We start from the raw sequence: 16,284 nt of genomic DNA, 5'->3' as shown, positions 1-16,284 counted from the left end.
ACCTGGTCTACTGTCCCAGTATCATAACCACACCTGGTATAGGTCTACTGTCCCAGTATCAAAACCATACCTGGTATACTGTCCCAGTATCATAACCACACCTGGTCTACTGTCCCAGTATCATAACCATACCTGGTATACTGTCCCAGTATCATAACCACACCTGGTACACTGTTCCAGTATCATAACCATACCTGGTCTACTGTCCCAGTATCATAACCACACCTGGTATAGGTCTACTTTCCCAGTATCAAAACCATACCTGGTATACTGTTCCAGTGTCATAACCATACCTGGTCTACTGTCTCAGTATCATAACCATACCTGGTCTACTGTCCCAGTATCATAACCACACCTGGTATACTGTCCCAGTATCATAACCATACCTAGTATACTGTCCCAGTATCATAACAACACCTGGTCTACTGTCCCAGTATCATAACCATACCTGGTCTACTGTCCCAGTATCATAACCACACCTGGTATAGGTCTACTGTCCCAGTATCATAACCATACCTGGTCTACTGTCCCAGTATCATAACCACACCTGGTATAGTCTACTGTCCCAGTATCAAAACCATACCTGGTCTACTGTCCCAGTATCATAACCATACCTGGTATAGGTCTACTGTTCCAGTATCATAACCATACCTGGTCTACTGTCTCAGTATCATAACCATACCTGGTCTACTGTCCCAGTATCATAACCATACCTGGTCTACTGTCCCAGTATCATAACCATACCTGGTATACTGTCCCAGTATCATAACCACACCTGTTACACTGTTCCAGTATCATAACCATACCTGGTCTACTGTCCCAGTATCATAACCACACCTGGTATAGGTCTACTGTCCCAGTATCAAAACCATACCTGGTGTACTGTTCCAGTGTCATAACCATACCTGGTCTACTGTCTCAGTATCATAACCATACCTGGTCTACTTTCCCAGTATCATAACCACACCTGGTATACTGTCCCAGTATCATAACCATACCTAGTATACTGTCCCAGTATCATAACAACACCTGGTCTACTGTCCCAGTATCATAACCATACCTGGTCTACTGTCCCAGTATCATAACCACACCTGGTATAGGTCTACTGTCCCAGTATCATAACCATACCTGGTCTACTGTCCCAGTATCATAACCACACCTGGTATAGGTCTACTGTCCCAGTATCAAAACCATACCTGGTCTACTGTCCCAGTATCATAACCATACCTGGTATAGGTCTACTGTTCCAGTATCATAACCATACCTGGTCTACTGTCTCAGTATCATAACCATACCTGGTCTACTGTCCCAGTATCATAACCATACCTGGTCTACTGTCCCAGTATCATAACCACACCTGGTATAGGTCTACTGTCTCAGTATCATAACCATACCTGGTCTACTGTCCCAGTATCATAACCATACCTGGTCTACTGTCCCAGTATCATAACCATACCTGGTATACTGTCCCAGTATCATAACCATACCTGGTATAGGTCTACTGTCTCAGTATCATAACCACACCTGGTATAGGTCTACTGTCCCAGTATCAAAACCATACCTGGTATACTGTCCCAGTATCATAACCACACCTGGTATAGGTCTACTGTCCCAGTATCAAAACCATGCCTGGTATACTGTCCCAGTATCATAACCATACCTGGTCTACTGTCCCAGTATCATAACCATACCTGGTCTACTGTCCCAGTATCATAACCACACCTGGTCTACTGTCCCAGTATCATAACCATACATGGTCTACTGTCCCAGTATCATAACCATACCTGGTATACTGTCCCAGTATCATAACCACACCTGGTGTACTGTCCCAGCATCATAACCATACCTGGTATACTGTCCCAGTATCATAACCACACCTGGTATACGTCTACTGTCCCAGTATCATAACCATACCTGGTCTACTGTCCCAGTATCATAACCATACCTGGTATACTGTCCCAATATCATAACCACACCTGGTACACTGTTCCAGTATCATAACCATACCTGGTCTACTGTCCCAGTATCATAACCACACCTGGTATAGGTCTACTGTCCCAGTATCAAAACCATACTGTCCCAGTATCATAACCATACCTGGTATACTGTCCCAGTATCATAACCATACCTGGTCTACTGTCCCAGTATCATAACCATACCTGGTATACTGTCCCAGTATCATAACCACACCTGGTACACTGTTCCAGTATCATAACCATACCTGGTCTACTGTCCCAGTATCATAACCACACCTGGTATAGGTCTACTGTCCCAGTATCAAAACCATACCTGATATACTGTTCCAGTGTCATAACCATACCTGGTCTACTGTCTCAGTATCATAACCATACCTGGTCTACTGTCCCAGTATCATAACCACACCTGGTATACTGTCCCAGTATCATAACCATACCTAGTATACTGTCCCAGTATCATAACAACACCTGGTCTACTGTCCCAGTATCATAACCATACCTGGTCTACTGTCCCAGTATCATAACCACACCTGGTATAGGTCTACTGTCTCAGTATCATAACCATACCTGGTCTACTGTCCCAGTATCATAACCATACCTGGTCTACTGTCCCAGTATCATAACCATACCTGGTATACTGTCCCAGTATCATAACCATACCTGGTATAGGTCTACTGTCTCAGTATCATAACCACACCTGGTATAGGTCTACTGTCCCAGTATCAAAACCATACCTGGTATACTGTCCCAGTATCATAACCATACCTGGTATACTGTCCCAGTATCATAACCACACCTGGTCTACTGTCCCAGTATCACAACCATACCTGGTCTACTGTCCCAGTATCATAACCACACCTGGTACACTGTCTCAGTATCATAACCACACCTGCTATACTGTCCCAGTATCATAACCACACCTGGTATACTGTCCCAGTATCATAACCACACCTGGTCTACTGTCCCAGTATCATAACCATACATGGTCTACTGTCCCAGTATCATAACCATACCTGGTATACTGTCCCAGTATCATAACCACACCTGGTGTACTGTCCCAGCATCATAACCATACCTGGTATACTGTCCCAGTATCATAACCACACCTGGTATACGTCTGCTGTCCCAGTATCATAACCATACCTGGTCTACTGTCCCAGTATCATAACCATACCTGGTATACTGTCCCAATATCATAACCACACCTGGTACACTGTTCCAGTATCATAACCATACCTGGTCTACTGTCCCAGTATCATAACCACACCTGGTATAGGTCTACTGTCCCAGTATCAAAACCATACCTGGTATACTGTTCCAGTGTCATAACCATACCTGGTCTACTGTCTCAGTATCATAACCATACCTGGTCTACTGTCCCAGTATCATAACCACACCTGGTATACTGTCCCAGTATCATAACCATACCTAGTATACTGTCCCAGTATCATAACAACACCTGGTCTACTGTCCCATTATCATAACCATACCTGGTCTACTGTCCCAGTATCATAACCACACCTGGTATAGGTCTACTGTCCCAGTATCAAAACCATACCTGGTCTACTGTCCCAGTATCATAACCATACCTGGTATAGGTCTACTGTTCCAGTATCATAACCATACCTGGTCTACTGTCCCAGTATCATAACCACACCTGGTATAGGTCTACTGTCCCAGTATCAAAACCATACCTGGTATACTGTTCCAGTGTCATAACCATACCTGGTCTACTGTCTCAGTATCATAACCATACCTGGTCTACTGTCCCAGTATCATAACCACACCTGGTATACTGTCCCAGTATCATAACCATACCTAGTATACTGTCCCAGTATCATAACAACACCTGGTCTACTGTCCCAGTATCATAACCATACCTGGTCTACTGTCCCAGTATCATAACCACACCTGGTATAGGTCTACTGTCCCAGTATCATAACCATACCTGGTCTACTGTCCCAGTATCATAACCACACCTGGTATAGGTCTACTGTCCCAGTATCAAAACCATACCTGGTCTACTGTCCCAGTATCATAACCATACCTGGTATAGGTCTACTGTTCCAGTATCATAACCATACCTGGTCTACTGTCTCAGTATCATAACCATACCTGGTCTACTGTCCCAGTATCATAACCATACCTGGTCTACTGTCCCAGTATCATAACCACACCTGGTATAGGTCTACTGTCTCAGTATCATAACCATACCTGGTCTACTGTCCCAGTATCATAACCATACCTTGTCTACTGTCCCAGTATCATAACCATACCTGGTATACTGTCCCAGTATCATAACCATACCTGGTATAGGTCTACTGTCTCAGTATCATAACCACACCTGGTATAGGTCTACTGTCCCAGTATCAAAACCATACCTGGTATACTGTCCCAGTATCATAACCACACCTGGTATAGGTCTACTGTCCCAGTATCAAAACCATGCCTGGTATACTGTCCCAGTATCATAACCATGCCTGGTCTACTGTCCCAGTATCATAACCATACCTGGTCTACTGTCCCAGTATCATAACCATACCTGGTCTACTGTCCCAGTATCATAACCATACCTGGTCTACTGTCCCAGTATCATAACCATACCTGGTATACTGTCCCAGTATCATAACCACACCTGGTATACTGTCCCAGTATCATAACCATACCTGTTCTACTGTCCCAGTATCATAACCATACCTGGTTTACTGTCCCAGTATCATAACCACACCTGGTATACTGTCCCAGTATCATAACCATACCTGGTATAGGTCTACTGTCCCAGTATCATAACCACACCTGGTATACTGTCCCAGTATCATAACCACACCTGGTATACTGTCCCAGTATCATAACCACACCTGGTATACTGTCCCAGTATCATAACCATACCTGGTATACTGTCCCAGTATCATAACCACACCTGGTATACTGTCCCAGTATCATAACCACACCTGGTCTACTGTCCCAGTATCATAACCATACCTGGTATACTGTCCCAGTATCATAACCATACCTGGTATACTGTCCCAGTATCATAACCATACCTGGTCTACTGTCCCAGTATCATAACCACACCTGGTATACTGTCCCAGTATCATAACCATACCTGGTATACTGTCCCAGTATCATAACCACACCTGGTATACTGTCCCAGTATCATAACCACACCTGGTCTACTGTCCCAGTATCATAACCATACCTGGTATACTGTCCCAGTATCATAACCACACCTGGTCTACTGTCCCAGTATCACAACCATACCTGGTCTACTGTCCCAGTATCATAACCACACCTGGTAAACTGTCTCAGTATCATAACCACACCTGCTATACTGTCCCAGTATCATAACCACACCTGGTATACTGTCCCAGTATCATAACCACACCTGGTCTACTGTCCCAGTATCATAACCATACATGGTCTACTGTCCCAGTATCATAACCATACCTGGTATACTGTCCCAGTATCATAACCACACCTGGTGTACTGTCCCAGCATCATAACCATACCTGGTATACTGTCCCAGTATCATAACCACACCTGGTATACGTCTACTGTCCCAGTATCATAACCATACCTGGTCTACTGTCCCAGTATCATAACCATACCTGGTATACTGTCCCAGTATCATAACCACACCTGGTACACTGTTCCAGTATCATAACCATACCTGGTCTACTGTCCCAGTATCATAACCACACCTGGTATAGGTCTACTGTCCCAGTATCAAAACCATACCTGGTATACTGTTCCAGTGTCATAACCATACCTGGTCTACTGTCTCAGTATCATAACCATACCTGGTCTACTGTCCCAGTATCATAACCACACCTGGTATACTGTCCCAGTATCATAACCATACCTAGTATACTGTCCCAGTATCATGACAACACCTGGTCTACTGTCCCAGTATCATAACCACACCTGGTATACTGTCCCAGTATCATAACCATACCTGGTATACTGTCCCAGTATCATAACCACACCTGGTATACTGTCCCAGTATCATAACCACACCTGGCCTACTGTCCCAGTATCATAACCATACCTGGTGTACTGTCCCAGTATCATAACCACACCTGGTCTACTGTCCCAGTATCACAACCATACCTGGTCTACTGTCCCAGTATCATACCCACACCTGGTACACTGTCTCAGTATCATAACCACACCTGCTATACTGTCCCAGTATCATAACCACACCTGGTATACTGTCCCAGTATCATAACCACACCTGGTCTACTGTCCCAGTATCATAACCATACATGGTCTACTGTCCCAGTATCATAACCATACCTGGTATACTGTCCCAGTATCATAACCACACCTGGTGTACTGTCCCAGCATCATAACCATACCTGGTATACTGTCCCAGTATCATAACCACACCTGGTATACGTCTACTGTCCCAGTATCATAACCATACCTGGTCTACTGTCCCAGTATCATAACCATACCTGGTATACTGTCCCAGTATCATAACCACACCTGGTACACTGTTCCAGTATCATAACCATACCTGGTCTACTGTCCCAGTATCATAACCACACCTGGTATAGGTCTACTGTCCCAGTATCAAAACCATACCTGGTATACTGTTCCAGTGTCATAACCATACCTGGTCTACTGTCTCAGTATCATAACCATACCTGGTCTACTGTCCCAGTATCATAACCACACCTGGTATACTGTCCCAGTATCATAACCATACCTAGTATACTGTCCCAGTATCATAACAACACCTGGTCTACTGTCCCAGTATCATAACCATACCTGGTCTACTGTCCCAGTATCATAACCACACCTGGTATAGGTCTACTGTCCCAGTATCAAAACCATACCTGGTCTACTGTCCCAGTATCATAACCATACCTGGTATAGGTCTACTGTTCCAGTATCATAACCATACCTGGTCTACTGTCTCAGTATCATAACCATACCTGGTCTACTGTCCCAGTATCATAACCATACCTGGTCTACTGTCCCAGTATCATAACCACACCTGGTATAGGTCTACTGTCCCAGTATCAAAACCATACCTGGTATACTGTTCCAGTGTCATAACCATACCTGGTCTACTGTCTCAGTATCATAACCATACCTGGTCTACTGTCCCAGTATCATAACCATACCTGGTCTACTGTCCCAGTATCATAACCATACCTGGTATACTGTCCCAGTATCATAACCATACCTGGTATAGGTCTACTGTCTCAGTATCATAACCACACCTGGTATAGGTCTACTGTCCCAATATCAAAACCATACCTGGTATACTGTCCCAGTATCATAACCACACCTGGTATAGGTCTACTGTCCCAGTATCAAAACCATGCCTGGTATACTGTCCCAGTATCATAACCATAACTGGTCTACTGTCCCAGTATCATAACCATACCTGGTCTACTGTCCCAGTATCATAACCATACCTGGTCTACTGTCCCAGTATCATAACCACACCTGGTATACTGTCCCAGTATCATAACCATACCTGGTCTACTGTCCCAGTATCATAACCATACCTGGTCTACTGTCCCAGTATCATAACCATACCTGGTATACTGTCCCAGTATCATAACCATACCTGGTCTACTGTCCCAGTATCATAACCATACCTGGTCTACTGTCCCAGTATCATAACCATACCTGGTCTACTGTCCCAGTATCATAACCATACCTGGTCTACTGTCCCAGTATCATAACCATACCTGGTATACTGTCCCAGTATCATAACCACACCTGGTATACTGTCCCAGTATCATAACCACACCTGGTATACTGTCCCATTATCATAACCATACCTGGTATAGGTCTACTGTCCCAGTATCATAACCACACCTGGTATACTGTCCCAGTATCATAACCACACCTGGTATACTGTCCCAGTATCATAACCATACCTGGTATACTGTCCCAGTATCATAACCACACCTGGTATACTGTCCCAGTATCATAACCATACCTGGTATACTGTCCCAGTATCATAACCATACCTGGTCTACTGTCCCAGTATCATAACCATACCTGGTCTACTGTCCCAGTATCATAACCATACCTGGTCTACTGTCCCAGTATCATAACCATACCTGGTATACTGTCCCAGTATCATAACCACACCTGGTGTACTGTCCCAGCATCATAACCATACCTGGTATACTGTCCCAGTATCATAACCACACCTGGTATACGTCTACTGTCCCAGTATCATAACCATACCTGGTCTACTGTCCCAGTATCATAACCATACCTGGTATACTGTCCCAGTATCATAACCACACCTGGTACACTGTTCCAGTATCATAACCATACCTGGTCTACTGTCCCAGTATCATAACCACACCTGGTATAGGTCTACTGTCCCAGTATCAAAACCATACCTGGTATACTGTTCCAGTGTCATAACCATACCTGGTCTACTGTCTCAGTATCATAACCATACCTGGTCTACTGTCCCAGTATCATAACCACACCTGGTATACTGTCCCAGTATCATAACCATACCTAGTATACTGTCCCAGTATCATAACAACACCTGGTCTACTGTCCCAGTATCATAACCATACCTGGTCTACTGTCCCAGTATCATAACCACACCTGGTATAGGTCTACTGTCCCAGTATCAAAACCATACCTGGTCTACTGTCCCAGTATCATAACCATACCTGGTATAGGTCTACTGTTCCAGTATCATAACCATACCTGGTCTACTGTCTCAGTATCATAACCATACCTGGTCTACTGTCCCAGTATCATAACCATACCTGGTCTACTGTCCCAGTATCATAACCACACCTGGTATAGGTCTACTGTCCCAGTATCAAAACCATACCTGGTATACTGTTCCAGTGTCATAACCATACCTGGTCTACTGTCTCAGTATCATAACCATACCTGGTCTACTGTCCCAGTATCATAACCATACCTGGTCTACTGTCCCAGTATCATAACCATACCTGGTATACTGTCCCAGTATCATAACCATACCTGGTATAGGTCTACTGTCTCAGTATCATAACCACACCTGGTATAGGTCTACTGTCCCAATATCAAAACCATACCTGGTATACTGTCCCAGTATCATAACCACACCTGGTATAGGTCTACTGTCCCAGTATCAAAACCATGCCTGGTATACTGTCCCAGTATCATAACCATAACTGGTCTACTGTCCCAGTATCATAACCATACCTGGTCTACTGTCCCAGTATCATAACCATACCTGGTCTACTGTCCCAGTATCATAACCACACCTGGTATACTGTCCCAGTATCATAACCATACCTGGTCTACTGTCCCAGTATCATAACCATACCTGGTCTACTGTCCCAGTATCATAACCATACCTGGTATACTGTCCCAGTATCATAACCATACCTGGTCTACTGTCCCAGTATCATAACCATACCTGGTCTACTGTCCCAGTATCATAACCATACCTGGTCTACTGTCCCAGTATCATAACCATACCTGGTCTACTGTCCCAGTATCATAACCATACCTGGTATACTGTCCCAGTATCATAACTACACCTGGTATACTGTCCCAGTATCATAACCATACCTGTTCTACTGTCCCAGTATAATAACCATACCTGGTATACTGTCCCAGTATCATAACCACACCTGGTATACTGTCCCATTATCATAACCATACCTGGTATAGGTCTACTGTCCCAGTATCATAACCACACCTGGTATACTGTCCCAGTATCATAACCACACCTGGTATACTGTCCCAGTATCATAACCATACCTGGTATACTGTCCCAGTATCATAACCACACCTGGTATACTGTCCCAGTATCATAACCATACCTGGTATACTGTCCCAGTATCATAACCATACCTGGTCTACTGTCCCAGTATCATAACCATACCTGGTCTACTGTCCCAGTATCATAACCATACCTGGTCTACTGTCCCAGTATCATAACCATACCTGATATACTGTCCCAGTATCATAACAACACCTGGTATACTGTCCCAGTATCATAACCATACCTGTTCTACTGTCCCAGTATCATAACCATACCTGGTCTACTGTCCCAGTATCATAACCATACCTGGTCTACTGTCCCAGTATCTTAACCATACCTGGTATACTGTCCCAGTATCATAACCACACCTGGTATACTGTCCTAGTATCATAACCATACCTGGTATACTGTCCCAGTATCTTAACCATACCTGGTATACTGTCCCAGTATCATAACCATACCTTGTCTACTGTCCCAGTATCATAACCATACCTGGTATACTGTCCCAGTATCTTAACCATACCTGGTATACTGTCCCAGTATCATAACCATACCTGGTCTACTGTCCCAGTATCATAACCATACCTGGTCTACTGTCCCAGTATCATAACCATACCTGGTATACTGTCCCAGTATCTTAACCATACCTGGTATACTGTCCCAGTATCATAACCATACCTGGTATACTGTCCCAGTATCTTAACCACACCTGGTATACTGTCCCAGTATCATAACCATACCTGGTATACTGTCCCAGTATCTTAACCATACCTGGTATACTGTCCCAGTATCATAACCATACCTGGTCTACTGTCCCAGTATCATAACCATACCTGGTCTACTGTCCCAGTATCATAACCATACCTGGTCTACTGTCCCAGTATCATAACCACACCTGGTCTACTGTCCCAGTATCATAACCATACCTGGTCTACTGTCCCAGTATTATAACCATACCTGGTATACTGTCCCAGTATCTTAACCATACCTGGTATACTGTCCCAGTATCATAACCATACCTGGTCTACTGTCCCAGTATCATAACCATACCTGGTCTACTGTCCCAGTATCATAACCATACCTGGTCTACTGTCCCAGTATCATAACCACACCTGGTCTACTGTCCCAGTATCATAACCATACCTGGTCTACTGTCCCAGTATCATAACCATACCTGGTATACTGTCCCAGTATCATAACCATACCTGGTCTACTGTCCCAGTATCATAACCATACCTGGTCTACTGTCCCAGTATCTTAACCATACCTGGTATACTGTCCCAGTATCATAACCATACCTGGTATACTGTCCCAGTATCTTAACCATACCTGGTATAGGTATAAGCACACCAGATTCAACTAACCAAGGGCATGATGATTAGCTGATTAGTTGAATCAAGTGTTGTTGTGCAGAACTAGAAGAAAAATGTGCAACTTTGGAAAATACGTTAAGAAATAATTCCTGAGAGGGTCAAATATAAGCTTCATTAAGAACGACCCCTGAAGGCAACAGTTGTATGATAGATTCAGAATGATTATTCATATCTGGAGTCCCTAGTCAGACTGAGTCCTGGCCCCGTTATCGAGTCAGACTGAGTCCTGTCCCCGTTATCCAGTCAGACTGAGTCCTGTCCCCGTTATCCAGTCAGACTGAGTCCTGTCCCCGTTATCGAGTCAGTCTGAGTCCTGTCCCCGTTATCCAGTCAGACTGAGTCCTGGCCCCGTTATCCAGTCAGACTGAGTCCTGTCCCCGTTATCCAGTCAGACTGAGTCCTGGAACCCATCACAACTTTCTGGTGATTTCATCAGTTGTTGTTATACAGTTGACTGGTCTCAGTGAATCATGTTAATCTGGACATGACGCTCACTACAATATGGCCACGCTTGCAGTTTCTCTATTTTCTGCTACTTGGCACATAAATGACATCAGTCAAGACATCTGTCTTCTACAAGCATTTTGTTTGTTTGTTACTTTGTTGTTCTGTTTTTGTTGCTGATTAGTTCTTGCTGATTATTCACTTTGTTGATAGAAACAACAATATTTACTGTATGATTCAGACACACACACGCAACACAAAATGTGTAAGAACACTTTTTATTTTTTGTAAATGTTTCACTTTAGTCGTCCAAGTATCTGATCAGTGATTTGATTCAGAGTTGCTCCTGTTCTGATCCCACAGAGCAGCAAGGAGACTTGATACAACATTTTGAACATAAATGCAACGGTTCATTGGATCAGTCTAAAACGTTGCACGTACACTGCTGCCATCTAGTGGCCAAAATCGAAAGTGCGCCTAACCTGGAATAATACATTGTGGCCTTTTCTCCTGCATTTCAAAGATGATGAAAAAAAATAGAATGTGTATTATTTGTATGGTCTTTTACCACATCTAATGTGTTATAGTCTCCTCATTGCATATTTCTACAAACTTCAAAGTGTTTCCTTTCAAATGGTATCAGGAATATGCATATCCTTCAGTTAGATTTGGGTATGTCATTTTAGGCCCACATTTTTTTTAAAGGGTCCGATCCTTAAGAGGTTTTAAGGTCTTTCCTTTCCTTTCCAAATGTACCTAATTGGTTTATTGATACATTTTCAAGTTCATAACCGTGCTCTCTCCTCAAACAATAGCATGGTATTATTTCACTGTAATAACTACTGTAAATTGGACAGTGCAGTTAGATTAACAAGAATTTAAGCTTTTTGCCCATATCAGATATATCTCTGTCCTAGGAAATGTTATTGTTACTTACAACCTCATGCTAATCACATTAGCACACGATAGCGCAACCGGCCCGCGGGGGACACACCAATCCTGTAGGGGTTTTTAAGCTGCAGCTGGCCCAGAACAGACCGGCACATCTTGATCTTCATTGTAATCAGAGGGCTGATATAAATACTATGCATGCCAGTCTCTCTTGGCTAAGAGTTGAGGAAAGACGGACAATCCCAAATTGTTTGCATAGTCAACTTACACACAGCTCTGACACACACACTTACCCCACCAGACATGCCACCAGGGGTCTTTTCACAGTCCCCAAATCCAGAACAAATTCAAGAAAGCGTCCAGTGGAAATATAGAGCCCTTATTGCATGGAACTCCGTTTCATCTCATATTGCTCAAATGAACATGTCACTGTGTGCTCAACTGGCTGAAGGGAAGTCAGGTGCAGGAGAGCAGAGATGGGTGATAAACAGGCACACTTTATTCATGCCCAAGGAAAACCGCAATAACGCCCAAAGTAGACAAACGGTACAATAAACAAAACACAACGGGTCAAACACATACCCGGCGCCAACCAGCCTGAAGCGAACCGCACGTAAAAAAACAAACAATTCCACACACAGACATAGGGGGGGAACAGAGGGTAATGTACATTTAGTCAGATGAGGGAATGTGAACCAGGCGTGCGGAAAACCAAGACAAAACAAAAAGAAAGGTGGCGCGGCGATGGGCTAGGAGACCGATGACGTCGACCGCCGAACGCCGCCCGAACGAGGAGGGGGACCGACTTCGGCGGAAGTCAGCAACAGCAAACCTGTTGTTTTAAACGGATAAAGCAACGCCTCACGCCTCACGGCACAACGCCTCACGCCTCACGGCACAACGCCTCACGCCTCACGCCTCACGCCTCACGGCACAACGCCTCACGCCTCACGCCTCACGGCACAACGCCTCACGGCACAACGCCTCACGCCTCACGGCCCAACGTCTCACACCTCACGGCAGAACGCCTCACGGCACAACGCCTCACGCCTCACGGCACAACGCCTCTCCCCTTCATGACCTAGATAGTGTGTGTGTATGTACTGTATTGGTATTGATATGTATCCTACGTGAGTCTTTTTTAACATGTATTGTTTCATTGATATAGTTCTGTCCATGAGCTGTTCTTCTCTATTAATGTCCTGTATCAATGTCCTGTATTAATGTCCTCGTTAGTCCTGTATTAATGTCCTGTATTAATGTCCTGTATTAATGTCCTGTATCAATGTCCTGTATTAATGTCCTGTATTAATGTCCTGTATTAATGTCCCCGTTAGTCCTGTATTAATGTCCTGTATTAATGTCCTGTATTAATGTCCTGTATTAATGTCCTGTATTAATGTCCTGTATTAATGTCCCCGTTAGTCCTGTATTAATGTCCTGTATTAATGTCCTGTATTAATGTCCTGTATTAATGTCCTGTATTAATGTCCTGTATTAATGTCCCCGTTAGTCCTGTATTAATGTCCTGTATTAATGTCCTGTATTAATGTCCTGTATTAATGTCCCCGTTAGTCCTGTATCAATGTCCTGTATCAATGTCCTGTATTAATGTCCCCGTTAGTCCTGTATTAATGTCCTGTATTAATGTCCTGTATTAATGTCCTGTATTAATGTCCTGTATTAATGTCCTGTATTAATGTCCTGTATCAATGTCCTGTATTAATGTCCCCGTTAGTCCTGTATTAATGTCCTGTATTAATGTCCCCGTTAGTCCTGTATTAATGTCCTGTATTAATGTCCTGTATTAATGTCCTGTATTAATGTCCTGTATCAATGTCCTGTATCAATGTCCTGTATTAATGTCCTGTATCAATGTCCTGTATTAATGTCCTGTATTAATGTCCTGTATCAATGTCCTGTATTAATGTCCTGTATCAATGTCCTGTATCAATGTCCTGTATTAATGTCCTGTATTAATGTCCTGTATTAATGTCCCCGTTAGTCCTGTATTAATGTCCTGTATTAATGTCCCCGTTAGTCCTGTATTAATGTCCTGTATTAATGTCCTGTATTAATGTCCTGTATTAATGTCCCCGTTAGTCCTGTATTAATGTCCTGTATTAATGTCCTGTATTAATGTCCTGTATTAATGTCCCCGTTAGTCCTGTATTAATGTCCTGTATTAATGTCCCCGTTAGTCCTGTATTAATGTCCTGTATTAATGTCCTGTATTAATGTCCTGTATTAATGTCCTGTATTAATGTCCTGTATCAATGTCCTGTATCAATGTCCTGTATTAATGTCCTGTATCAATGTCCTGTATTAATGTCCTGTATTAATGTCCTGTATCAATGTCCTGTATTAATGTCCTGTATCAATGTCCTGTATCAATGTCCTGTATCAATGTCCTGTATCAATGTCCTGTATTAATGTCCTGTATTAATGTCCTGTATTAATGTCCTGTATCAATGTCCTGTATTAATGTCCTGTATCAATGTCCTGTATCTATGTCCTGTATTAATGTCCTGTATCAATGTCCTGTATTAATGTCCTGTATTAATGTCCTGTTTCCTGTTTTGTGTAGAACCCAGGAAGAGTAGCTGCTGCTTTTTCAACAGCTAACGGGGATCCTAATGAAATACCAAATGTAAACGGGGAATAACCCAGAGGTTTACTGTAGCTTACCCCCTCAAAAAAGTCTTCCCACAAAAAAAATTGCTTAAAGAGATCAGATTAAATGTCGATGTCAGCAAGTTCCACCTCGACACAAAACAGCTTAAAAACCCCCATTGTAGTAAACCAGCTAATCAGCTTACACCACTATAAAACTTAGTCTTCTACTTAGGGGTACCATAGACTGTGATCAGACCAGTAGTGGACGAGGTGGGATGAGGGAGGAGAAGAAAACAATTAGCCCAAAAGATTAAAAGAGCAGTAAAGAAGACGGAATCCTGGTGATGGGCATCTTTAGCCATATGGTGGCTGCTGCTGCTCTCTGCTTCATACTTATCTGTAACACTGATGACCTCTGCTAGATTTACCCGGTAACTAATTAGTGTTCTGAGAGAGGCCACTGATTGGCTATTTTCTTTGATTGGTTGGATTTATCTCATTAAATGTCTTGGTTTTTTTTTGTTTTTTTGTCGTGAGTCACAATGAAAATAGTAAAGACACACACACGTGCCTTCTCGTTGTAAATCTCTTGTCAATTCCAGTCCTTACTGTAGGTACCTCCAATGTAACACAGTTTTATTCTGGCCCAGTACTGACACACCTAATTCAAAGACTCAATTCATCGAAAAGATGACACAAACCGGCATCACAACAGTTTTGAAAATATGTGCGTGTACTGTATGTGGTTGACTTGGGCCCTGACATACTTGGGTGCTTGTCCGAGATGCATAGCATCATTTACACACATAGTAAACAAGGACAAAGAAACCATCTTGTCTCTTACAGATAAAAAAAAAAAGGCATCTGCCATTTTAAGATCACCACAAACGATGAGGTTAATCTCTGACCTCAAATTCCAGGGTTAACTCCGGGTTAACTGCGCGACAAACCAGACAGAAAGGTCACAGTAGGTGACGTGTCAGGATCAGGCTCGACTCCTAACGTAATTTAGTGGAGAAGTGGGGCGGAAGGGAGCCTAGAGCGTTGGGACAGTAACCGAAAGGTTGCTGGTTCAAGCCGACTAGGTAAAATACATATTGATGTGCCCATGAGCAAGGCACTTAACCCTGATTGCTCCTGTAAATGGCTCTGGATCAGAGTGTCTGCTAAATGATTGAAATGTTAAGGGCAGACTAGTGTACACTCCAGTCAACATGGTCGTGTGAGT

Source organism: Oncorhynchus mykiss, chromosome 26 (assembly GCF_057628025.1).
Source record: "Oncorhynchus mykiss isolate SJ-2025 chromosome 26, ASM5762802v1, whole genome shotgun sequence".
NCBI classification, from domain to species: domain Eukaryota; kingdom Metazoa; phylum Chordata; class Actinopteri; order Salmoniformes; family Salmonidae; genus Oncorhynchus; species Oncorhynchus mykiss.
The sequence above is the reverse complement of the archived record's forward strand: the minus strand, read 5'-3'. Positions refer to the sequence as shown.